This window comes from Ischnura elegans, chromosome 4, assembly GCF_921293095.1.
Source record: "Ischnura elegans chromosome 4, ioIscEleg1.1, whole genome shotgun sequence".
Classification (NCBI taxonomy): domain Eukaryota; kingdom Metazoa; phylum Arthropoda; class Insecta; order Odonata; family Coenagrionidae; genus Ischnura; species Ischnura elegans.
Genome location: NC_060249.1, coordinates 130,017,279 through 130,026,237, shown reverse-complemented (window position 1 = coordinate 130,026,237; position 8,959 = coordinate 130,017,279). Strand labels below are relative to the sequence as shown.

Here is an 8,959-nt window from a genome sequence, read left to right as displayed (position 1 = left end):
TAAAGCGCGGAAGGCTAGAGAAACGTGGATGAAAAGCATTTGTGAAGACGTGAAAAAACAACCTTAAGCATGGAAAAGTAGATGCCGTCTAAAGGATAGTGAGGAACCACTTTAAGGAAAGAGGCGTAAGATGTAATACCCTTAGGGACAAAAACGGAAAACTAATGATTGAAAACGAAGAAAAAGGGAAGAGATGGAAGATTTGTACAAAGGAAGCAGCCTCAGAACGAACGCTATCGAAAACGAGAGAAGTGGATGCCGATTACATGGGAGCCCCAATTTTAAGATCGGAATTTGATGCGGCTGTAAGAGACCTAAGGATAAATATAGCGTCTGGAATTGATGGCATTCCTGCAGAACTAATCAAAAATTCAGGAGAGAAGACGTTGAACCAGCTCTTCAAAATCATTAGTGAAATGTATTCGACAGGCGAGATACCAAAGGATTTCGAGAGGAACATTATAATCCCTATTCCTAAGAAGAAAAGAGCGGTGAACTGCGAAGATTTTAGGACCATTAGCCTAACTACACATGCGTCGAAGATACTGACAAGGATCATCTATAGAAGAATAGAACGAAAAGCATAAGAGTACTTGGATGAGGACCAATTTGGGTTCAGAAAAAACAAAGGCAAAAGGGAAGCAATATTGGCCCTAAGACTGCTCATAGAGAAGAGAATGGAAAAGGACAAGCCAACGTTCGTTGCGTTTGTGGACTTAGAGAAAGCATTTGATAACGTGGATTGGAGCACAATGCTTGGAATCCTAAAGGAAATTGGGGTTCTTTATAATGACAGAAGAATCATCCACAGTTTATACAAAAACCAAGTAGCCGTGATAAAATCAGGGCCCAGCTGTGAAGAAGCAAGAATTAGGAAAGGAGTGCAACAAGGCTGTACATTCTCACCCGTAATTTTTAACGTTTACATTGAGAAAGCTATTAATGAAATCAAAGAAAAGGCATTGGGAGTGAATATCCATGGAGAAAAAATTAGCATGCTAAGATTTGCCGATGACATAGCCGTTATAGCAGAAACAGAGAAGGATTTGAAAAATATTCTGGCTAATATGGGTAGGGTAATGAGTAGATATCAACTGAAAATAAGCACAAAGAAAACTAAGATCTTAATATGAAGCAGAAGAGAAGTCAAGACTAACATAAAAATAGGGAAGCAAAAACTGATAGAGGTGGATGAATTCGGTTATTTGGGATGCAAGATGACGGGAGAAGTAAGAAAGAAATTATCAGCAGAATAGCCCAGGCGAAGAGAGCATTCCACCAAAAGAGAGACCTGCTTACAGCGGGAAACTTAAATATGGAAGTAAGGAAACAATTTATAAGAACCTACATCTGGAGTATGCTCCTATACGGAATTGAGGCATGGAAAATGACCGCAGCGGAGAAAGCAAGGATAGAGGCCTTTGAAATGTGGTGCTACAGAAGAATGATGAAAATCAAATGGATCAACCGAGTTAGTAACGAGGAAGTCCTAAGAAGGGTAGGAGAGAGGAGAAGCCTCATGAAAACCTTAATAAGAAGACGGAACAACCTTATAGGCTACATCTTGAGACATGATGGCCTGATGAAGACAATCGTCGAAGGGCAAGTGGAAGGCAGGAATGGAAAAGGAAGACCTCGAACAAAATATATGGAACAAGTAAAGAGAGATGTGAAAGAGAAGAAATACGTAGGTGTGAAAACATTAGCTGATAGGAGAATAGATTGGAGAGCTGCGTCAAACCAATCCTAGGATTGTTGACCAATGATGATGAATGAAAAGGAATATAGGAACGCTAGCACTTCGCCACAAACTTATCTACTACCTCTTTAAGAAACAATACGGAACTAAAAATACAAATTTGAAAGTATACCCCCACTTTACTATTACAAAAACATAAATGTTGTCTAAATACTAAAATCATGATAAAATACTCTTCCCATACATCAACTCAAAATCACTTGACACATCACATTGTAACAATGTGGGTTATGTTCATCATTTGTTCAAATTATTACGATTATCTCTTGTTTCTCATTGGCCTAGTGCCCAGTAGATGGCAGCACCTGCGAAAGGATGTCCCAATTCATGTTCCCTTGAGGTTGGCTGCCCAGAATCTGGCTGGCTAAATACATGATACCCAATGGCTAACGAGTTGGGACACGGCTTTAATGAAACGTGGGCTTGAAAGGCGACTCAGTTACTCGATAGAGTTGGACCCGGGTGTTTTATCTTTGATAGAATTCAAATATTCGCTCTCATAAAGCGAATTACTTACCGTTTTCACAATTCTAATCGAAATATTGAGCTTTCTCATATTATTATCGAACCTGTTTTAAAACAAATATTCTTTGCTAACGTAATTTTAGTTCTTTCCCGGTGAGCAATAGCAGTGAAGATTTTTCGGGCTTTTTTCACCGGGTTATGTCCTCCATGTCCCCTTCCGACTAGTAACTCGCCCATGGTCTTCAGGGATTCAGGAATTCATTGAAAATGAAATAAAATCCAATTTGGATGGCTGAATCCCTGAAGAAGATGAGCGATTTGATCGTCGAAACGTTGGAAGGAGACATGGAGGGCCTAACCCGGTGCAAACCCCGATAAATCTTCACTGCTATTCTTTGCTAATGTTCACCAGTATTGTTTTTAGTTTTAAAATGAGAATAAAAGAATTGGTTTACATTTTTACTGTAATAAAGCTGGAAGCGGAAATACTGGGTAAAGGTGAAAAATAGGGATATTGAATAGGATGGCTCCTTATTGTAAGATGCCAAATGATTTCCCAATTTTAGAAGAGAAAAAGGGCGCACACAGAATTTACGTATACATATTAGTTGAAATGAATGCATCAAACGCGATTCCAGCTATTTCATCCCATTTGCCGGCCTCGGTGGCGGCGGGGTAAAATCCTTGCCCACCAAACAGGAGGTCTCGGGTTCGAGTCCCGCCTGGACAATTTGCCCCTATCCAGTGTTTGTGTACGTTAATCTTTTATCATGTTAGTGAAAGATGTAAAAGACCGAATAGAGCTCTTTTCGGTGGTATGGAAATAAATACAAATAAATAAATAAATTGTTAGATCGCAAGAAGTCGTCATAGGTTTTACACGATATAACTCAGAACCATTGCCCCATATCATCCAGTTTATAACAATAAGGCCGGTCATGCAAACTGTTTGAACTTCCCGGACCATACTCTTCCTACTAGAGAACTTTCATCATGGCACTTAGTTACTCTTAAAAGCAAACTGGGTGGTTAATAGTCTCTGCTTGTATAGGAATCCCTAAGGAAAAAAAACATTAATCTCTCTCCGTAATCACTTTTTTCGTCCTATAGCAATGACTGCGTAATTTTCACTAAATGGAGATTGAAAAAAATGACGTAAGTAGCTACTTATGATCCCCAATGATAAATACATAATTGGATGCGTACTCTGTACACGAAATGTCAATAAAGGATTATAAAATTTTCAAAACTGTGTACCACTCTTCCTGTCACGTATTTAAAAAAATATGATCCCGCATTGCACAACTTCAAATTCCAGTGAATCTTATCAGTTATTTTTGGTGGCTGATACCGGAAGATTGAATAATTATGCGTTCCCGCATTTTCAGGGAGGCAGTTGTTACTAAAAGCTATGCTAGGAATACTGTGAACATTTCATTAGGCATCCGATCGGCCTGTCCCACGTTGAACTTCCCTACTTGATTCAGAGTCACTTTTGTCTCCTTCCATTCTCTTCGTTCTCATCCTCTCTCTTTCCTCTTAACCTTCCTTAATCCGTCTTTCAATCACGTTTTCTTAGCGTTCCCATCACCACACGCTCCACGAATTGCCGGCCCCTTCTTTATCTCCTCTAGAAGTTTCTTCGATTCACCCAGCATGTCTAGCACTTCATCGTTCCTTTTTCTATCCATGCGTGTCGCCCCTTCATTCCCCTCCACATTCTAACGATTCCAAATGTAAGGAATGGCAGAAAAGATGATTCCAAAAAGATTACCTACATATAATTCTTGAATGGCAACTCTGGAGATACAGGGAAATACGCAATATAAATAAAAATATATTTAGCAACATCAGGCTTCACTTCGTAGAAGTTAACTGCGATCATGATTAGACATTCGTACTTATCCACCACATATTTATATCACCAAAACACGTTTCAAAATTTTCATTTTAACATTCTCTAAAATAAGTGTGCCTAGTGAAACCGAGCGGTGAAAAGAAGAAGCCGAACTCTATTGGAACGCATTTCTTTGCTCATCTTCCACCCTTATCAATTAGTGTTCCATACAGGAAAATTCAAAGGCAACGGTTCTAAAACAAACCGTCAGAACGGTTAGTGCTGAGACTGGTGCAGTTTATATTGCATCCTAACGGAGTACTCTCGCCAATAGTTAGGGTGGAGTCCTTTCATCTACTGCATCTGCATCGCGTGTACCATATGATATGAGGAGTCGACCATCGCGAAATACTGCCATAAGTACACAATCATGCGGATCGTAGATAACGGGGGGGCAAGAGAAAGAGAGATACTGATAGAGAGAGGCGATTGAAGAGAAGAAGATAGAGAGGCCGACCGCTAATGACGCCAAAGAGAGAGAGGGTGTGGGCAAGGTCGGTAAAAGGCAGGTCGTGTCACGCTCCCATAGTGCATTTCGGTTTGACCATCTTGGTTCCCGCCTGTCTGTTGCTTACATGGTGTTTGCATAGGGCATATGAATTAATTTCAAAAAATTGTGTGCTGCAGTGCTCCGATTTGCTCCAATTTCACGAAAAACGGAGTAAGAATATTTCGTTTTCCTTCTGATCGTAAAAGAAAGGCTCTGTGGTCGATAGATTGCAGAAGAAACAAATGGAAATCTACAATAACATCGCACATTGTGAGGTAAGGAAGTGACAATATTATAAGTATTTTTTTGCCTGTATTTGTACTTTGTAAATATTTATATATTCATCTTAAGTCTTAATAATTCTAGTAATAGTCTATTTCATGAGGGAACGTCACATAGTAGAAATATAGGCTTCTCAAAAGTTGTTGACAACGCTGTTGTCACCAGCATATTTTGATATGGATTCATCACGTTTTGCCTTGAAATTATGTTAATTAATGCAAAAGTGCCAAACTTTTCAATGTTATTTATTACTTCGGGTCCTGTTTCATATGGAATAATACGGAAATGGTGCATTTTCATTGTGAATTAGTAGAGTAATCGGATCGTATGTAAGCTCGCTTGCGTCAGAATACATTTCTTCAATTCAGTTTTATACGTGCAATAGGTAATGCCTTCGCTGTTCTGAAATACCTCAATTTTTACGAATATTATTATTTAGGTTTGTTTCACTGCGGAGAAGTTAAGAGTGTCGTCAACAGGATGGTCGCAAACTACATAAACAAACTGCCGTTCCAACAGCGATTTCTGGAAAAAGGTATGTATTTTGAAGATAAGTTATAGAAAGTTTGAATAACTTTACATAGTTTTAAAATTACAAATCGGCGACAGCCGAATCTAGTCTTTTCTAATAATTTCAGTTTTTATGCACTTTTGGAAGTCGTGATGTCGTGTTAAACTCGTGCATTCGTTATACGTTATGCATAGAAATTCTTGCATCCAAACAACTCGGATATCAACCCGTGTGCTGGAGGAGAGTTGGTGGAAGAACCAGACGTTCCCGACTGTCAACAGGACGAGATGTTGGTGATTAATTAGGAAATCCGGATGCTGAAAGCAAAAGTAAGTGTATTATGATAACTATGGAAAAGTATTTCCAAATTATGATTGTGAAGTTCAATGCAACCATGTACGAGAAATTTATATGCTTTACTCGAGTTTTAATTATGCTAGTGTGTAGTAAATTTATGAGTTATGTAGTAGAATATTGAATTATCACTTGTTACGTTATTTGTTTGGCTTTCAGTTAACTTTTTTGTATCAGTGCTGTTGAAGTGATATTTCCATGATACTGATATTATACACACCGAATTGCAGTAACTTATAACTTCATACATGGACTCCTTCGCATATAAATTTATATAAAGCCTATGTACTGTTTTTAACGTTGTCTGGTAGTTTTTGAGAATGTCTCAAAGTGTATATTCATTTAAAGGAAGGGTCTATTGACAGGAATTTAATTAAAGTGTGAGCTATAGGGATATCAATATATTGCAGTTCAATTATTTGACAGTTATTTGAGTGCAGTCATTGTGTGTTGAATTCACGGGAATAAGGACATGTGGTATTATGTGAGGTTAAGTTATTGAGAGTGTAACAGTAGTGTGGGAAAAATAGACCTAAAATCTATGCTATCATTTATTTACTGTGTAAATGGTGCAACAACATCAGCCCATTTTATTGTGGATTAGTACAAAAGTTGAACATCATATGGCCAAATTCATGCAAAAAGTAATAAATATTCAACATTGTAATAGATACTAATCATTATATGTGTTAATAGATTACCCACTGTAGGATGTGAGTCAATACGGTGAAGCCTAATGAAAATGACCACATACAATTTATAATCTGATATTATTGTGATGAACATTGCTTTTCGCAGGCAGTACCAGTCCTTCCTATGCAAACTATTTCCAAGGTTGTTCCTATTATCTCTGCCATTTTTTCAGGTTGAACTATGATTAGCTAGTCAGGTGAAGCAGCAACAAAATAAAAATGCACTCATGAGAGCTAAAGCATTTGAACTGTGGAATGACTGCTGGATAAATTAAGGAAGCAAGTGACAGTCTTATGAGGAATACTGCCTAAGTCTTAGAAGCTGTTTCATAAGTACACAGGTGTAAGTAGATGTTTCTTTCCATTGTCCTCCCTTGCAATCGCAAAATATTGTTATAAATTTATAACATATTACCAAGGTTGTTTTTATCATTATTGTCATCCTTCTAGGTTGAACTAACTATGGTCTATGGTCAGTTGAAGCGTGTACATGTTACTCATGAGAGCTGGTAAAATCATTTGAATTGTAGAATTTAGCTGGATAATTTAAGGACAATGTGACAGTTTCCTGGGGGAACATTATTGAAAGAAGTCATAGATGCTGTTCCACAACCATAAAGGTGTAAGTAGATGCATTTTTTCATCCAGTCCTTCCCTTGCAACATATTTCCATGGTTGTTCTTTTAATTCTAATAATTCTTCTAGGTTGATATATGATCCATGGTCAGGTGAATTGTGAACATGTTACTTATGAGAGCTGGTAAATTCATTTGAATTGTAGAATGTAGATAGAGAAATTAAGGAAGCAAGTGAGAGTCTTATGGGGAACATTGTCGGAAAAGTTTATGAAGCTGTCTCATAACCACACATATGTAAGTAGGTGCATTTTTTCATCTTGTGTTCCGTTGCAACATATTCCCAATGGTGTTCATATCATTATTATCATTCTTCTAGGTTTAATTATGATCTATGGTCAGTTGAGGCATTAACACGTTATTCATGAGTGATGGTGAAATCAGTTGAATTATGGAATGATGGCTGGAGAATTTAAGGAAGAAGTTGGTTGACTCATGAGGATTATTTATTAAAGAAATGGTAAGTCATGTAAGAGAATTAGAACTTGTTTCAATAATGTTAATGTGCACATTTTTCCCACCCTTTTGTAGGCTACAAAATATTTTTGTAGGATTAGTTTGGGAAATGGGTAGTATTTAGTAATGGCATGAACTAGCTTGTGTTATTTGAGAATATGATACCTTATATATTGCTATGAACAGCCTTTCATATAGCTGGCAAATGCTGAATGACATTTTAACTTTATTCTCATGTTTGGTTAATATGTGAGATTTTACAACCTGTGAAAGTTATGTAGCATGTTATGTTTCAAATAGTCTTTGTAATTCTATTTCAGGTGCACAAGGATTTTATTTGGATCTTACATTAGGGAGAATATCAGTTTATTTTAAGAAGTTGATGACTCTAAGTATGGAATTGCTGGCCTTTGGTATACTTTTTATAATGGTTTTTATATGTTGTGTTTTCTAGCAGCCTGGTGCAATGGTTATTGATGAACTACTTGAAGAACAGTTATTCTTAATCCAGGATGATAATATACATATTATAACTATCCCTCTTAATGATCAATACACACTCATATGAATTTTGTGAATATAGATACAGTTTTGTGATTAACTTAACCGTGGAGATTGTAGTGAATTATAATATAAGAATGTGATTATGATGAGCCTGGATGATTTATTTCTCTCTCCACCAATGCAACATTATTAGTATAGTTTGACTGCATATTGAGATGCACCATATCTTTTCTTTCGGGGTAATCTCCAGCATTTAGCTGGGTATTAATCATTTCGTTTCATTTAATACCCATTATGTCTGTACCCCACCCTGTATCTATAGTGCATTTCAACCCATAATATATCCATTAAAATTAGCACATGAGCGCAGTATTCTACTGGATTTGTACAACTACTTCCCACAATTTAACAGGCTTTATGCTTCAGTTATTTACATCCATGATTGTCTTGTCATTGTTAGTTGTCTGAGTCTAATTGCTCAATTTGGAATGCATTTGCTCCGTGCAGCATTTGCTGACTTAAAATCAGTAATTGAGTTTGGAATCCATCCTATTCTAATTAATGTTCTGATGTATATTCATTTATTGCAGTTATTTGTAAAATCTTAAATGTACCTAAAGGCTCACCTGAGTGCACACTGACATCACTGTGTCAGATTATTTGCCGTGATTCTTGGAATATTTGCATGCGGATTATTCTAGTATTACATTTATTATTGGGATTGGCAATATTTACAATTTCTAACTAATCAACATAGGCCTCAACTTTAGACAATTAATAAGCATTCAATGAGAGTTTATTACTATCATATGGAGAAATCATATTATTTTGAGTTTTAAAAATGTACAGGGACCTTGTATTACGAACTAAGAAAGCATATTACTGTAGAGTTATCAGTCTGGCCAAAAACCTGA

The 8,959-nt window shown here is 36.9% G+C and overlaps 1 long non-coding RNA gene across 1 annotated transcript; it reads left to right on the top strand.

Moving 5' to 3' along the window:
* Positions 1 to 5,563: 5,563 nt before the first annotated feature.
* Positions 5,564 to 6,942, top strand: LOC124156946. Its single transcript, XR_006864462.1, has 3 exons — positions 5,564 to 5,733; positions 6,624 to 6,793; positions 6,901 to 6,942. It is a non-coding gene; the product is annotated as an uncharacterized LOC124156946 (long non-coding RNA).
* The last annotated feature ends 2,017 nt before the right edge of the window (positions 6,943 to 8,959 follow it).